This window comes from Sciurus vulgaris, assembly GCF_902686455.1.
Source record: "Sciurus vulgaris genome assembly, chromosome: 8".
NCBI classification, from domain to species: Eukaryota; Metazoa; Chordata; class Mammalia; order Rodentia; family Sciuridae; genus Sciurus; species Sciurus vulgaris.
In genome coordinates, this window is record NC_136468.1 from 91,908,072 (window position 1) to 91,925,861 (window position 17,790).

The following is a 17,790-nucleotide window of genomic DNA, read 5'->3' on the forward strand; positions in this document are numbered from 1 at the left end:
CAGCCCCTACCCCCTGGGGCTGATCGCTAGGTGCCTTTGCCCTGTTCTGGACCTTGCTTGGGTTCCTCTTGTCCCTGTGATACCCTTGAGCTTTTTCTGCACAAGTTCTGGCTTGGCTTGCCTCCATGGCCTTCCTGGAGCATGCGCTGGGCATGCGCAGGCTGGGCTGCTGGCACACAGGTGTGTGTGGAAGAGGGCGCTAGCAGACATCCCTCTCCTCACATTCGCGAGGGTTTCTGTGAAGGGAGAAGCAGCCACATGACACCTGAGATCACATCGCTGCCTGTGAGGCCCAGGTGTGTGGCACCTGCTGGTCAGACAGGTGTCAAGGTGGCCCAGTCTGAAAAGCCATTGTGCATTCTTTCCTTTGTGTCGGATCATAAAAGTAACTCTGCTTATCACAGACAATTGGGAAGTTCTTTTAGTCAGCTTCTCATCCTGTGACCAAAGACCTGATAAGAGCAATGCAGAGAAGGAAAAGTTTATTTTGGCTCATGATCTCAGAGGTTCAGTCCATGATCAGCTGACTCCATAGCACTTGACCCAAGGGGAAGCAGAGCATCGTGGTGGAGGAGCGTGGAGGAGGAAAGCAGCTCAGGACACACCAGCCAGGAAGCAGAGACAGACTTCTGTTCACAGGGACAAAACATGAACCCCACAGGCATGCCCCCAGGGACCTACCTCCTCCAGCCACACCCTACCTGCCTACACACTTGCCACCTGGTTAATCCTCATCAGTGGATTCATCCACTGATTAGATTAAGACTTTCATAACCCGATCACTTCACCTCTGAACATTCTTGCATTGTCTCATGAGTTCTTGGGGGACACCTCGTATCTAAATCATAACAGAAGTATAGAAGGGATTTAAAAAGAAAATATAAATCAAACATAATCTTATTACCCAATGACATTCACCACTGATTTTTTTGTTTGTTTTCCGAAAAGGTATTTTCTTCCAGCATGTTTTAGTAAGCGTTTTTTGATGCTGTGACCAAAAGACCTGACAAGAACTATTAGAGGAGGATAAGTTGGGGGCTCATAGTTTCAGAGGTCCCAGTCTCTAGAAGGCTGGCTCCATTCTTCAGAGCTTGAAGTGAGGCAGAACATCATGGAAACATGGCACCAGGAAGGAGAGAAAAAGAGAGAGAGGGAGGGTTAGCTCTGCTTTAATTAGAACAAAATATATACAAAATATATACCCCAAAATCACAGCCCCAGGGACCTACCTCCTCCAGCCACACCCCAAAGGCAGTTAACATCCAGTTAATCCCTATAGGCAGATTAACACACTGATTAAGTTAAGATTCTCATAACCCAATCATTTCACCTGTAAACCTTCTTGCATTGTCTGACACATGAGCTTTTTTGGGGATGCCTCCCATTTAAACCGTTACACTGCATTTTTGACACTTCTTGGGATCATAATACATATCTAAGTTTGCATCCTTGTTTTTACCCTTAAAAATAACATGCATGTTCTACAAATGGTCAGTAAGTACATAAATGAATGTTCAGTATCATTAGTCATTAAGGAAAGAAATCAAAACCACTTGACATGCTGTTTCACACCGGTGAGGAGGGCGAAATGAAAAAAAAAAAAAAACAAAAACTATTGGTCAGATGTGGAGAAATTGGAGCCCTCCTACATTGCTGGTGGGGAGATAAAATGGTCAGCTCTTTGGCAAAAAGTTTGGCAGTTCTTCACAAAGCCAAAGATTGAGTCACTTAGCAAATGTACTCCTAGGTAGATATGTAAGAGAACTGGGAACATGTGTCTACCTAAAATATTTTATGTGACTATTCATGATGGTCAAGAGGAGGAAGCAACCCAATTATCCACCAACTGATGACTGGATAAATAAGACGTGGCATGTCTACACGATGGAAAGCCAATGCCATAATAAAAAGGAAAAGGGTGCTAATACATGCACCACATGTGGATCCTGGAGATATCATGCTAAGTCCGGAAGTCAATCACAAGAGGCCATATATGTGTGAGTCCATTTATATGAAATTCCACAACAGGCAAATCCCCATAGAAACATAGATGAGAGGTTTTCAGAGGCTGGGGGAGAGAACTGGGGAGTGACAGCTAAGGGGAATGGCATTTCTTTTTGAAGCAATAAAATATTCCAAAGTTAGGAGTGATGGTTGCGAATTTTGTGACGATACAACAAAGATCACAGAATCGTGCACTGTGAAAGGGTGAATTTTATGGTATGTGAACTTAATCTCAATAAAGCTGTAATTTTTAAAAAAGTAACTTGAGCTTGCCGCAGAACACTCAGACATTTTTTTCTGCTACAGATTTGTAAAGTCTATATAATGTTCTTTATTTAACCAATTATCATTTAGTGCACTTTCTATTGGTGAAGATGCTCACAATTTTTTAAAATACCTGGGAAGATAGATTTCCTTGCCTACAATTTTGGTGTACACCATCAAAGAGGAAAAAAAAAAAGTTCAAAATAAGCTTCAAGATTATCAGAATAAATTCTAGACCTAGAATGCTTGAGGTAATGTGATACATGCGATAAGTCTTTTAACACCCAGGCAAATTGCCTCCAGGAAGTCAGTTTAGTAGGTTCTTGCACAAATGGCATAAGTGTGATAGCTTTTCTGCATTTTTATTATTATTAAAAACAACTTGGTGTCTCTTGAGTTTTAATTGTTGGTAGAGATGTTAGCTGAGTGGTGTTAGTGGTTGGTGTTAATTGGTGACAGCAGCTAATTAGTGGTTAGTGGCTAGTGGTTAGTGAAGTTTGTGTTAGCAGTTAGAGGCTAATGTTAATGATCGTTAGTGGCTACTTAGTGGTGTTGGTGTTAGCAGTTAGTTTATGGTGTCGGTAGTGGTAGAAGCTCTCCATTTGTGAATTGTTCATCCCTTTGTAGAGACTTCACTGTGGCTGCGTGCCTACCTTTTGCTCCATTTCATTTTCACCTGGAATTTCAATTTCTTGCCTCTTCTCCAGTCTCTTCCATGGCAGGAATCTGTGAATTGGGGCTACGTCCACGGATGCAGGGTCCTGGAAGATCCCTTGATTGGCAAATGTTTCCTCTTCCAGGGTCTAGGATTCCCCATCTCTAATGGGAGCGGGTTGGTCAAGAGGAACATCTGAGGGATTTTCAAAAATGATGCTAGATGGTTAGGTTAGGTGGGTTGGGTAGAGCAATGCTCATAATGACCACCAGGTGGCAGACTAGCTGCAGTCAAGTTTCTTGGCTGGACCATGGTGTGGCCTGGATGAGGTCCTGACCCTGGAGATGGACAGAGAACACCCAGGGCCTGGCCTGGGGCTCAGCCAGCCTAAGGGGCTGCTGGAAGAAGCGGGTGCTGGTCTGGCTGGCATTAAAGGGGTGGGAGAGGACAGAAAGAACATCCTCAAGACCCTCCCAACACTAATCTTGGGGAGTTAGAAACAGGGAAGAAAAATGAGGGCTAAGGAGACAGCAGTGAGTGGTATCTGACAGATGAAGGCTCTGTGTGACAGACAGGGCACAGGGGCTTCCTGAGTCCTCTGGGTCTTTGTGCGCTTCCATGCAAACCTGCCCTCGGATTCTGAAAGGAGAGCATTTCCCGAGGCAGGGAAGGAAGGAACCGGCTTCTCTCTGCTGGTGCTAAGGGACCCTCCACACTGTAGGTAGCGGGGGCCAGATGAAGGGAGGGCCCCAGGGATGTTGGGAAGATCTGCCAGGTTGAGCCAGAACCCAGAGGGAAGTGAGAACAGGCGTGTGGGGTGCAGAGTTCCTGGATGTGGGAGCCCCATGGGTGGAGGCCGGAGCAGTAAGGGAAGGGTTTCTGGATGAGGGACTTGGGTTGGCAGGTGGGCCTTCAGACCCCAGCAGAGGACCCTTCCACCACCAGCTGGTCAGGAAGCAGGAATGTGGCTTTCCTTAGCTTGAGGAGCCCTGCTGGAAGGGTCTGGAAGGACAGTGGGCTGCAGAACCAGGTTTCCTTCTTCCCAGACTCTCACAATATCCATTCCATTAGGGCTCCAGGTATACTGGGCCATCCATTCCTTCACTGGCCATTTACTAAGTTCTTGCTCAGGCAACGGGCGCCTTGCTAGAGTCTGGAAATTCAGAGATGTCACCCTATTTCAGGGGTGATTAGGGAGGGTATGGGGTCAATTTTATGTGCTGACTTGACAGGGCCAGAGCATGCCCGAATATTTGACTGACACAAGTTCTGGGTATATCAATGAGGATCTTTCTAGAAGAGATCAGCTTGCAAACTGGTAGACTGAAAAAATAGATGACACTCCCTAATGTGGGGGGCACCATTCAATCTGTCAAGGATCTGGATAGAATGAAAGAAGAATGGTTGAGGACTTGCTGTACCTGACCCTTGGGCTGGAACATCAATCCGCCCTCAGCATTCCTGATTCTCAGGCCTTTGAAGGTACCACTCAGGCCTCCGTGTGTCTCCATCTTGCAGACAACAGTTGGCTTCTCAGCCTCCATAATTACGTGAGCCAGCATCATATAATAAATCTCTTTTGGGGGCTAGGGATGGAGCTCAGTGGTAGAGCACATTCCTAGCATGAGTGACAGCTGGGTTGCCTCCCAGCACCACAAAAATAAAACAAAACAGAAGAACTCCTTTAGAATAGTTATGCTTTATCCTGCAGCCTGAGTCCCCTCATCCAGGAAGCCTTTCCTGACTGCTCCTGAACATATATCAGAATATACATGTCCTGTTTTTCTACAGAACCCCAGTTGGTCTGGAGGATGTCAGTGAGGGCTCTCTGTTTCAATGTCGCCACTCTGCAGGAACAGGACATGTCCATGGCTCTTGGTAGCTCACCTGTCTCCAGGCAGGCCTGAGCTCAGGTGAGAGGCAGGATAGCCAGGAACGGCACACGCCTCACACCTGGGAGCTACTGTGGCCAAGTCCCCACTTTTGGTCTCAGCACAGCTGCTCACACCAGCCATACTGGGGACAGGATGCCAGAAATGCCACATGGCTGTCCTGAAAAGCCAAACTCCTCCGCAGTCACACTTGCCAAAAGCTTGAATCCACCTGGCACCAGCCTCCTCTTACTGTTTTCTTCCAACCCAAGTCCCACAGAGCTACCACCGTCAGGCACAGCTTTGGTCATGACCCTGCCCAGTGACTGCAGGGGCCTGGGACAGCAGGGTTCTCATCCTGTGGCAAGCTCCTCAATCATAGGAAGGACATTCAGAATATACTAACTAGCCACAAGTGTGGCAGATATTTATTTAATATAGGGAGACAAATGCGCCTCTCAAACAATTGCATCTAATAGTCACGAGTACACAGAAGGGAAGTCAAATATTGAGGCATTGAGAGAACAAACAGCAGGAAGACCAAATCTAATCTTGGAGTGTTAATTTTTTTTTTTTAAAGACTTCCTGGAGGAAGGGATATCTTAGTTGGCCAGCCGAAGCCTGGGTAGAGGAAGTGGCAGGCACAAAGGCCCTGTGGTGAGGAGGAATTAGCATCTGGGGGAACTGAAAGTAATTAACAGTAGCTGGAGCTCAGGGAGAAAGTGGAGGGTGTCCTGACACCACGGTGGGGTTGAGCAGTACCCAGATCATGCAGCGCTAAGACTTCACCAGAGCTATTGGAAGGATGTGATATAATGAGGTTCCTGTTTAAAACAAAACAAAACACCAAAACCTCTGGCTGGTATGTGAAGACTGAATTTCAGGCAGAAACCTCAACTAGAAGTAGAGACAAAAAGAGAGGCTGGGGCTAGGATGATGGAGGTTGAAAAGGTATGGATGGGCTCAAAAGATATCAAAGGGTGCTGAGTTAAGGGGTGAGCTGAAGAAGTTTCCAGAAGCTCTCTGGAATGAGTCAAGGTGGAATGAGGCAAGTTTTAGGGGGCAGAGCAATTTGAGCACATCCAACAGGATACATCCAATGGGACCCAAGGAGCAGCTGGAGCAGAGAAGAGGACTGGGCTCCTCCCTGCTCTCTGCCTGCTCCTTCTTAGCCTCCCTCAGGGGCTCGCTCTTCTGCTGGCCATGGGGACGTTTGGATCCCTCCAGGATCCACACCTTGCTCCTCAGCAGGGTAGTCTCTGGAGGCGGGGCTAGCTTTGGTGGGTGGACGCTGGGAGGGAAGGGATGTGGGCCTGGGGCGCCCAAGCAGGAGGGTGTCGAGGAGGGCGCGGCACCAGGTGGGTGGGGTGTGGGGATGCGGGCAGAGGAGGCCTGCTGCTGGTCCTGCTTTTACCCCCAAGGCAAGGTTCCTGGTCTGCCGTCAGCACGTGGGAGCAGGCGGCAGGTAGGGTTTCCAGGAGTTCAATCCTGGAGATGGTAGTGGCAGGTGGTGGCTGCAAAAGCAGGGGCGACCTCCCTGGGGATCATCAGCACTGATGGCCCAGCTCCACCCCTGCATGTGACTGTTCCAGATGGGACTGGCCCCAAGAGCATCACTGAGCGTCACTGTCTTTGCAAGAAAGCCCTTGTGCACCCTGGGGTGGAAGGTGGACGGGGCTGATGCAATGGGACCGGAGAAGTGGTGTTCAGGGCAGGGCAGGTGGGGTGCTAAGGGACAGGCCACAGTCAGGGTCCTGCCAGGGGAAAGGGTGGTCCCTGAGAGGAGGAGAGGAGGGACTTCAAGGACAGTCAGTGACAGGGTATTGGTCTGGACATGGCTGTCACCCCGGATGAAGGCTGAGTCCAGAGGCAAGGAAGACTTGAGCCAGTTTCCTGCCCTTCAGAGAGGCCGTCAGAGGGCTGAGGAGCAAAATGGCGGTACTGGGGCAGGAAGCGGGTGGCCAGGAGTTGAGAGAACCCAGGGCAGCAGCAGAGGCCACACAAGACCAGACCCTGGCCCCCTGCCCCTGGGCCTTCCTGCCTCAGTCCAGCAGTCCTACCGTGGCTTCATCCTTGGGTTTTTGGGGCAGCCCTGGAATCCTTAGGAACAGCGCTGCCTTGGAGAAAGATCCAGGCTTTGGAAACCGACAGGAAACGGCAGATTTCGGCGTTGCTATTGTTTTGTTGATAGTCTGCCTGGCTCACGAATCAGGGTCCTCTTGCTGTGGACAGTGCTTTTCCGGATTGCTTTTGCCCTCTCTCTTCTCTGCATCTCCCCCTTTAGGAGGCCTCAGCTTCAGCTGCAGGGGTGATGGATCAGCATGTCAGGCAGTGGTCTTCTCGATGATACCAAACATCTGGGTCCCAGGGCTGGCCAGAGGTGGCCGGAGCTTTCCATGGATGCAGATGGCCAACCACCCGCCTGTGCTGCAGCTCTCTGCTGGCGTCCCCTCCCCTTCCTCTCTTTCCTGCCCTGTCGTCCCTCAGGGCCATTCTCTCCTGAAGGAGGCCCCTCCCAGGCAGGGTGCTGTGCATTTGAGGGAAAATCGTGGAGGGGTGAGGAGGTTACAGGTGGGTCAACAGAACCCAAGTTCACAGCTGCTCCAGGGGCTGGGCTTCCTCGCAGGCATCCCTGGGAGTAGGTCAGGGCCCTGCGAGTCTCCCTCCCCCGGAGGCATTGCATAAGCAGCCCGCAGCCCTGTGCTCATTCCCATGGTTACAGGACTGGGAAAGGCTGGCTGTGGTGGCATCACCATGGCACCCGCGTGGCCCATGGCTGTGCTGGGCGTGGCGCTGGCATCGAGGAGCTCTGGGCTCTCTCTGGACAGATGGCTGCCAGGGACGGCCCTCCTGGATATCCAGTGGCCTGTGGAGTCCAGAGAGGAGAGGCAAACAGTCCAGAGCAGCCTCTGGGGAGGCCTGAGGGGCCTGTGCCTCCTCCTGACTCCTCTCACAGGGGCTTAACCCTCAGCCCAGAGGCCTCTTTCCGTGCCAGGGCCACTGTGGCAGACCCCTCCCCCACCGGGCGAGGCCTTGAACTTGACCCCAGATGGAACCCTGTGCCTGCCCACAGCCCAAGTTCTTGGGAGCCTCCTACTCAGTCCTAACCCTAACCAAGGACAGCTGGGGTCCTCCCCCAGCCCTGCAGGGATGTGGACCTCCACCCTGGCCTCTGTAGTCTTCTGGCTTCCTGCACATCCCCACCAGGGCTGTGCCTGGGGCCACCACAGAGCAGAGGGCAAGAGCAGCAGAACCTTCCTGATTTGGGGACTGATGTGGGTGCAGAGAACAGAGGCCTGTGCAACCCAGGCTGTCTGGACTGGCGGAGATCAGATGTCAGAGGGCAGCTGGGGGTTAGAGTGACAGAAGAGCTACAGGGAGAGGCAGCGGGGTGTGGACTAGATAAGGAGGAGGCCAGGGAGGAGGGCCACCCCCCGAGCCACGGAACCCCACCTTTCAGCAGGTGCGTGTAGACGTCTCCCCAGGCTTGGTTCTGCATTGAGGAAGCAGGAGGCGACGCTGGAGAGGGTGGGCCATGGTTAGAGCAGTCCCACTGGGGGAGCTCTGCATGTGGGCTGGGGGCAGTCCTGGCCTCAGAGCTCCCACAGGGCACAGGAGAGACGCACAACAAGCGAACCCCAGACCCCATCCCCAGCCACTGCCTCCTCTGCAGCTCCTCAAGGTTCCTGCAGGGCCGCCAGCCAGCTTCACAGCTCTGTGAAGGTCACCCAGGGAAAGCCACTCTCACCTCTCACCGGCTCCTTCACCTCCCTCCCCTGTGCTCTGCCAGGCCACATTTGCCTTCCTGAGGTCCCCAGAGCCCTGGCACTTAGGCTGATTTCAGTCTGACTACCTCTTGGGACACTCTTCCCCTAGCACCTCCCATGGCTGCCTTCTTCCGCTCAGCCCTGACTCAGCACCAGGGTCGCCCTCCCAGAGAGGCCTGTCTTGGCCGCTTAGTGGCTTCATTTGTCGTCGCTGTCATCGTGCCTTGTCTTACTTTCTTCATGGCGCTTAGTAGTAACTGCAGTCAATTCTCACCATCTATGGTACGTGCAGTGTGTAAAGGCTCCACTGACGCCGTTGCAAATATAGAGTTACTGCTCCTAGGGGACCTTTGGGGTGAGGTTCCTGGGAAGCCACTGGTCACGGCATTTTTGTTAACTGGTTAGTACACAGCCCTGTTTTGTGTGTGTATTTCTGCTTATGGACACTTGATTTAATACATATTATTAATTCATTAGCATCAAACTCACGGCCAATGGCATTGTGACAGGTCTGAGCAAAGGTTATCCAACACACCTGTGGGGTGTAAGGCACTGCTTAGCTTTTGCACTTGGATGCACTCAGCAGTATTTCATCCTTCACTTGGTGAAGTACGGCGCTAGCTGTACTGCTTTCTTACGGTATGTAAACAAGGACGGGGACACTTATTTACAGCAGGAGAGCTGGAACAGGAACACAGAGCAGACCTCCCCTGCTTGACTGCAGCTGGGGCTGTGTGTCAGGCCACTCAAACTTTTGACTGCTCTGCAAATGTTCAAGAGTGAGTGGGAAACCACTGTGAGTATTGACTTTGTACAACATCACTGAATTTGGAGAATTAACTTTGGGGTTAGAGAGTGGGTGAATTTGCAAATATGAAATCTGTGAATAACAAGGATCAACTGCATGTTATTGATGTGCTTTCATGTTTGTAGTCTTCCCTGTCTTAACCACTGCTATAGCCACAAGACACGAACAGGGTCATGGTCAAGATCCATAGTACTTGTCTGCCTTAGCCTGTTTGAGGTTGCTATGACAAAATACCAGAGACTTAGTAATTTGTAAAAAAAAAAAAAGAAAAAAGAATAGTAATTTGTAAAGATAAAGAAAAAAGAAAAGAGGTTTCGTTTCTTTTCTTTCTCCTCCTCCTCCTCCTCCTCCTCCACCTCCCCCTCCTCGTCCTCCTCGTCCTCCTCCTCCTCCTCCTCTTCCTCCCCCTCCTCCTCCTCCTCCTCCTCCTCCTCCTCCTTCTTTTAGCTTACAGTTCCAAGAGCATGGCACGAGCAAGTTCTCAGTTCTTCGGAGGGTCCCCTGTGCTATCACAACATGGTGGATGGCATCATGGTTAGGAGCACATGAGGTTGGGAGAGATCACATGGTGAGACAGAAGACAAGAGGGAGAGATAAGAGAGCAAACCCTGCCTTATAACAACCCATTCTTGGAAGAACCAACCCAGTTCAAGAAGCCAGCTGTAATTCCTTCTAAGGACAGTCATGGCCCACTAGATCTCACCTTATAAAGGCCCCACTGCCACACTGGGGACCAGGCTTCTAGCACATAAAACTTTGGGGGACACAATGTACAGCCACGCTGTACCCATGTCCAATAACTATTTATTGACTGGTCAACCTGCTCTTACACACACACACACACACACACACACGCTGGGCTTAGGACTTCTCAAAAGAAAAAGATGGTCGCCTCTTGTTTTAGTGGCAACCTTGGAGAGGGGATGAGAAGGGAAACTCTGGCAGGAGAGTGTGGGTAGGCGAGTGCACCGTCCTGAAGCTCCTCTGTCCCTTCCTCTCTCTCCTTGCTGCCAGACCTGTCACCCAGCCTAGGGAAGGTGCAGGGCTCTCCCTGGTAGGAATGGGCAGGGCCACAGGCAGTGCATACAGAGCCCTGATGGGTGTCCCTGGGTCCTGGTTCTGAAAGAGCTGTGTGTGCGAGAGTATGTGCCCCGGGGGTGCAAACACGTGTGTGAGCATGTGCCCAGGCCCTGCCCCGGCACAGCCCTCTGGCTCCCTACAGCTGGAGCTCTCGCTCTACTGACAGGGCCTGCAATCATGGGAAATTACCCAGCCCAGAGCTAAAATTAAGGCTGCTGCTGCCACCACAAGACCTGTTTACTAAGCCAAGCGCCCGGAAGAGGCTTCAGGAGGAGGCTGCGCTGGGAGCAGGGACTTCTGGGGATGACGGGGATGGGGACTGGACAGGGAGGCCATAGAGAGAGGAGCAAATCCATTGCTCATTTGGCAAGTACCTTCCAAGTGAGGAGCACCAGGCCGGGTAATTGGCAGACTGTATTTCGTCTGTCCCTCCCCACAACCCTGGAAGATAATTATGGCTCCTCCTGCACCCGTGGGAGAACCAGGCCCCCTAGGGCTAAGTAATGCAGCTTGTAAGGGGCAGGGCCCGTTGAAGGCAGGCTGTCCCACCAGGGCTGGGACTGTCCGACGGGAAGGGCAGGCTCCGGACCCTGTGCGGCTGGGTGGGAAGTGACCTGCAAGTCCTTTGGTACCCTGGTTCTGGGCCTTTGGAACTGAGTATGAGGAACACCAGAAAGAAGTCCCTGAGTCCAAAAATAGCCTTCCCCCACTCTCGCACCCCTGGAGGAACCCACTCATCTCTCCAGAGTGTCGAGTTTCCAGAACCCCCGCCCCCCCCCCCGCCACACACACACTACAGGCGTGGCCTCCCCCGTGTTCCCACTGGGGACTGAGGGAGACTGCATAACATTGCACCCAGGTCTGGGACTGGCACTCCCAAGTGAGGACATTCCTGGGATCTGTGTCCCCACAAGGACCCATCTGTGACCTTGAGAATCAATCTCCTCCTCCTGCTCCAACCAGCGAGGGACTTGTTGATAACGGATGGACGGGGCCGGCTGAGGGGCTCCAGCTGGGGCGTGGTGAGGACCGTGGCAGGTGGACACGGGTCTGCCCTGCTGCCTCTCCACCACTCTTGGAGAGAACCTGGCTCACGGGCATGAGGGCTGGGGAGAGAGAAACTCCACCCAAGACCCCATATGGCATTTGTTGGCCCAGGACCTGGTGGGCCTGTGGCCAGGAGGCAGGTGCAATCTGACCGAGGAATGAAAATGATCAGAGTGACAGGCATGGTCCTAGGACACACACAGGGAGGCTTGATCATTTGCATGTGGCTGCGTAACGGGAGGCGGGGGTCCAGGACGTGGCTGCAAAGACTGCACTAACCACCATTCTATCTGGCCTCTCTTGGGTCCTGGATGGTCCAAGGATTGCTCAAGCGCTGCAGTGGAGCCAGGCCTGGCTCCCTCCAGTCTGGTCCCTTCCCCATGCCCCCAGTCAGCCTCCAGGTCACAGGAGGAAGACAGTGCTTCCAATCAGACCCACAGAATCCCTCAGGCCCCAAGGGAGGGGCTCCTTGGAGCAGCTTGACCAGAGCAACCGCACAAGGAGGAGGAAGAGGAGGAGGAGAGGACCTGGGAGGGGGGTGGAGAGGGTCCCAGGGGCTCAGAGGCAGACGGGTGGAGGGGGTGTCCTTCCCAGGTGGGATTCATGCTGTGCAGGCTGCCTCATGGGCAGCCATCTGGCGTCTGCCCCCAGCCCAGTGTCCAGTGTAGGTACTCACCGCTGGGGATGGCGATGCTGGACAGAATGTCCCTTTTTGAGAGGATCTGAAGCAGTCTCTCAGCAGGGTGGACACCAATGCTGGACATGTTCCTCCTGGGTCTCCTTTTGGGTCCCTGGGTGGCCCTTTGGGGACCTGGAGAAGACAGTCACAGTGCTGTGGACATACTCCACCAGCCCGTACTACCTGAACTAGGCTGAGACAGGCCAGTGGCGAGCACAGCAGGTTCCCAGACCCAGGACTGGCACTTCCTGTTAGCTCATTAATCTTTTCTGTGTTGGGTTGTAACCAAACGCATTCAAATTCATTAAAATTTAATATATTTAATAAATTAGAAGAGAATAGAAAATAGAGTGAGACGCTAAGTGTTGTTTCCTGAAATTTGTGTTTCGCTTGTATCCACATTGGTCTGTTTGGGCTGAGTCATGAGGAGAAACTGGGGGGGAGGCGAAAACCAAAGTTCGAAGGTCAGTCCTACAACTGTCCTCCTCCCTTCTGGCGACCTATTTTGGTTCCTGCGTTGGCCCTCGGCCAGCCCAGAGTTGCCTATTAAGCTGAACCTAGAAGTTCCCCTGCTACCTCCCACCTCCCAACGCTGAGCCAAACTTAGATCTGCGTGATAGGGGCCGCGTGGTTTGCACGGTGATGAAGCCTGGTGAAGTAGCTTGCTCTATCCACTTCCCAGATGAGTAAACTGAGGCCCAGTGGCTCCATCTGCTTGCTCAATGTCAAGCACACATGGGTGGGATCACGACTGTGTTCAGATCTGGTCCAAGTGTCTCCTGGGTCACCCCTTCCACCCGTCTGCCTCTGAGCCCCTGGGACCCTCTCCCCCCCAGGTCCTCTCCTCCTCCTCTTCCTCCTCCTTGTGCAGTTGCTCTGGTCAAGCTGCTCCAAGGAGCCCCTCCCTCGGGGCCTGAGGGATTCTGTGGGTCTGATTGGAAGCACTGTCTTCCTCCCGTGACCTGGAGGCTGGCTGGGGGCGTGGGGAAGGGACCAGACTGGAGGGAGCCAGGCCTGGCTCCACTGCAGCGTTGGGCAATCCTGGGGCCGCAGCCCGCACACCCCAGGCCTTCGCTTCTCCTTCTTCTTTCTCTGCTCCATCCCCCGTGGGCAGCCTGAGGGCGGAGGGAGGACACATTCCTGGCACAGTAGAGGCTGAACCACCACAGGAAACCACACACTCCTTCAAAGAGCTGCTCAGACCCCAGCAAGGTGGCCCCTTGGGTCCCGGCTCCCTCCCTCCCGGACCTGGCCCAAGATCTCACCCCAAAAGCCAGAATCAGCCCTCAAAGATGACAGGTCCCCCCATTCCCAACCTCTCCCTTCTCAGAGGCTTGGGGTTCCTGAGTCAGTGCCGAGAGCCTGGAGTTAATTATACCTGGGTTCAGGCCAAGGCTGGAGTCACAGAAAACATGGTAGCCACTCTCTGATCCACCACTGCCAAGGAAAAACCACTGTAATTCAAAATAAATCCTGTTATTTGCCCAGCCTTCCACACACTACTACTTTGACTCAAAGTGAAGCACTGAGGACTTACAGTAGCCTACACAGGACTAGGAGGGCCTGCCTGTGCCGTCTCTCTGGACTGGCTACCTTTTTCCTTCAACACTTGGCTCCAGCTGTGCTGGCTTCCTTGCGGTTCCTGCCCCAGGGCCTTTGCACTAGTCATTCATCAGATACCCACATGGCTAGGCACCCTTCAACCCAGCTATAGCCTCTGACATGTTGTAGGCCACTTGCTCACTTTGTAATGTTCTCCTTGGCACTTACTATTGAAATATGACATTAACTTATCATCTTGCTTTGTCATTTGCCTTTCTCCATTGACTTTAAGCTCCATGCAGGTCCTCAGTAGGGTGGGCATTGGAAAATGTGGACATACTGGTCGTAGACACAGGGCAAGGTCTGTGAATTTTCTAGGCAATAGTTTCCTATTGTGATCTAATATATTGGGTGGTGGTGATGGTGATGAATTATGACAACTTGCACATTGTAAATGCTCAATAGATCCTTATAAAAAAGAAGAAATGCTTTGGGAAATGAATTAAAAGCAAATAAAAATAGGTCTACGGGGGTCTGGAATTCTGGTTCCTCCCATGACTTCCCTGAAGTTTCTGTATCAAATTCTCTGAAACCGCAGTCACCTTCAGACATCTGTCCTCCACACTCTGGCTTTGCTCTGCGCCTTTCTCTGGGCAGGGACCCAGCTCTGATTCAGGGCCTGGCTCCCTTCTGACCTGCTACGTGCTTGCTCACAGCAGCCTGGGGCGCTGGGCCCCGCACAGAGACGCGAGGCAAAGAGAGATGGGTTGTCCTCCTGGAGCTCATGGCCTGGGAGAGGCTAAGGGGGCCGGTGGCAGTGACGTGTGGGTGACAGGGAAGCCCGGAGACTGAGGACACCCACAGGAAGAAAGAGAAAGCAGCTCCTGAGGGCCCGGCATGCCAGTCTGTGGATCAGATTGGGGTTCAGGGAAGAACGATTCAGAGGGGGCCCTCCATCCTGAAAAGTGACGCCCGCATATTGGTTTTCATGTTTTGCTCTTCTCAGGGAGTCAGGAAGGCAGAGTGGGGATCAGCAAGCCCATTTTACAGATTTTGCAGGTTTATCTTTGCTGTGTTTGTCTTTTCCTGTTGTGTCACTTTTTCCTCCTGCTCTGAATTTCATTCACATTGGAAACCCCTCAAGGGCTGGGACACTGTCTACTTCCTCTTGATTCCTTCCTGCACCCATTTTGGTTGAACCCAGACACAACCTTGGTTAATTAGGACTCAGAGAGGGGAAGTGACTTGCTGGTAGTCACACAGGGGCTGAGACCCGGTCTCCTGCCTTCCAGACTGAGGCCCGGTGGTTGCTAGACATGGGTTCTTCGGAGCCCCTGTGTCAAGCTTGTGTTCCCAAGAGAAGGCCACAGCCCTGACCCTGCTAAGCCTTCCTGGCTCCTCCAGCATGTCTGGGGCCCGTGCTCAGGGCTGCTGGCCTCGTGGGGCTGGCTGGAGGCGTGGGAGTCAGGGCAAAACCGGTTCTCACTGGAGCCTTCGAAGGCCTGGCCAGTTCTCCGCTCTCCCTGGTGCCTGTCTTAGCCCTGGTGTGGACAGTTCATTCTGAGCAGTCCTGGAGAGGACCAGAGCCCACCCTCTTGGGAGAGACTCCCCCAAGGCTCAAGAAAACTGGTCTCTAGGGCTAGAGGAGCTGACGAACCTTTTCCTATAGTAATAGAGAAGAGAAAACTGAGTCCTATGGAAGAAAGGGGTCTTCCCAGATCCAGGGGGCCAAGGACCAGGTCAGAACTTGGTGTCCCTATCAGGTCTGAGGCCATCAGCTCTCTTGGGTCTCTGGCGTGTCCCTTTGGGCAGCATCTTGGACTCCTGGTGTGTGACTAACCTTGCATAGATCCAGTGACAGGGCACTCGCTACCATTCTGAGCTCTCTTTCGGTTTCTCTCCATTTCTGTTCTCCTTGTCCCTGGACCCCAACCTTCAGGGTCAAGTTCTCAGACCCTCCCTGCTTTCCTGCCTGATGCTCCTAAGGACCCTCATGACTGTGCCCACAGATGGAACACTGCTCTCCCAACACCACTCCGCCACCCTCCATGCCCACCGGGGACCTGCAGCAAAGTTTACTCATCTTTGCCATTCACTTATTTGAAAATTTTTATGGACTCTCTGTTGTACGATGAACTGTTTCAGGAGCTGGGAATACACTGCTGAAAACAAGCAAAAATATCAGACCACAAAAGACTTGAGCGGTCCCCGACGCTGACCCCTCACTACCCATTAGGAAGTCTCTCCCAGCTGCAAGGCCCACGGCCAGAAGGGCAGAAGATCAAGGCAATAAAGACAGATGTGCAGGGAAAAGGGATTCGAAACAGAAGTGGGACGAGGCGCAGGGGAAACATCATCATCCACCGGCCTGCAGTTAGCCATGGTTTTGCTCCACCAGGAAATCACAGGGATGCCCTTTGACCCCGTTCAGGACGTGGAGGCTGAGGAGCACTTGGGAACAGCTAGAACATCTGTTAGCCATCTTCTCCCACAGAGGAGGCCTGGGCCAAGGCTCCTTTGGGCAGGGGTGGAGCAAGGAGGACAAATAGATCCAGAGGGAGGCCTCCTGGGCCTCTTCCTGCTCCAAAAGCCCAAACATGGCTTCCAGGGCTTGGCAGCCTGGCCCCTCCCCAGCTGCACCACAAGACCCTTCTCATCCAGTCTTGCCTCTGTCCTCTCAGGGCAGCCCCTGTCCACACTCTCTGTAGGCTCCCTTCGGGGCATTCAGCTCTCCCACAGGAACCCCCGTGAGGGGCAGGGGTGGGGGGTGAGAGGCAGGAAGGAGAATGTGCCTGGCAGAGCGGGGAGGCTTCCAGAAGGAGAGTCAGGTCTGAGGGAGAAGCAGGTTGTGACAACTTATACCCCTACAGTGAGATGACCCCCTGCCTCTACTACTGGGGTGGCAACTTGAGGATGGGAGGTGTCATGGGCTTACTTAGGTCCCCCCAGATTCATATGTTGAAGGACCCCCCTGCCTCCTGCCCCCTGGGGCCTGGGGATTGAATCCAGGGCCTCACACATGCTAGGCAAACACTCTACCCATGAGCTACGCTCCCAGCCTGATGTGAGACCTTTAAAGAGGCAATTAAGGTAAAAGGAGCTCATTAGGGTAGGCTGTAATCCAATATGACTGGTGTCCTTATAAGGAGATTAGGATACAAATGGACAAGAAGGAAAGCCATGTGAAGAAACAGAAAATGCCTGTGTTCAAGCCAACGAGAGGCCTCAGCACAGACAACCCTGCCAATACCTTGATCTTGAACTCCTGGACTCCAGAAGTGTGAGGAAATGGATTTCTGTTGTGTAAGACTCCCTGTCTGTTTTGGCACTTGTTATAGCAGCCCGAGTTAACTCATACAAGGGTAAAGCTATTTCAGTATGGCATTATCCTTTGTGTTAGGCTTGGACAATTTGAGATCACATGGAGACCCCCATTGCCTGGGTATTCTGCCAGGAAAGAGACAGACACTAGGGTCAAAGTATGTTGATCTTGGAATCAGAGAGTCCCAGGACAGTGTCACTCTAATACCTACTTCTCTGGTGGCCATTTTGCCTTCTGAACCAGTTTTGCGCTCTGCAACAGGGATACCAATCCAGGATTCCTTGTTCATACTCGGGGCTATTAGATTTGGGAGTTGGGGAAGATGGCTGGTGTTCTCTGGTAATCACCAGCTGATTCCTGTCTTCTTTTGAAATAATTCCAGCAAACTTGGACATTTCCCAGGAGATTTAAGCAAGAGGAAGGAAGAACTTGCTGTCAGTGAGAAGGAAGAAGGTGACCAGAAGAGGCACAGCTGGCCGTGGAGTCTTCTCTTCTGGAGGCCCACCTTAGCAGGCAGGGGCTTGCCTGCTTTCATGGGGCAGGTTGGACTGGGGGCTTCCTGGGGTTGTTCAGTGGGAGACAAGACACTCACCTCCAGGAGGCCCTAGAGGTGGGAAGGACGTGTCCTAGTTTCCAGCACAGGATCTGAGTTTGCTATGCCCGGGCATCAGTGGTGGCCTAGTGACGGTAGATAGCAGTCAGAAACGTGATATGTATATGCCACCTCTCCTAGGCAGTGCTGGAACTTGAC

General features: G+C 52.6%; 1 long non-coding RNA gene across 1 annotated transcript; it reads right to left on the bottom strand.

The window, feature by feature from the left end:
• Positions 1-715: 715 nt before the first annotated feature.
• LOC306667032 lies at positions 716-12,396 on the bottom strand. The gene is made up of 3 exons (XR_013765434.1): positions 12,173-12,396; positions 6,855-7,094; positions 716-3,118 (listed from the first exon to the last, which is right to left on the bottom strand). It is a non-coding gene; the product is annotated as an uncharacterized lncRNA (long non-coding RNA).
• Positions 12,397-17,790: the final 5,394 nt, after the last annotated feature.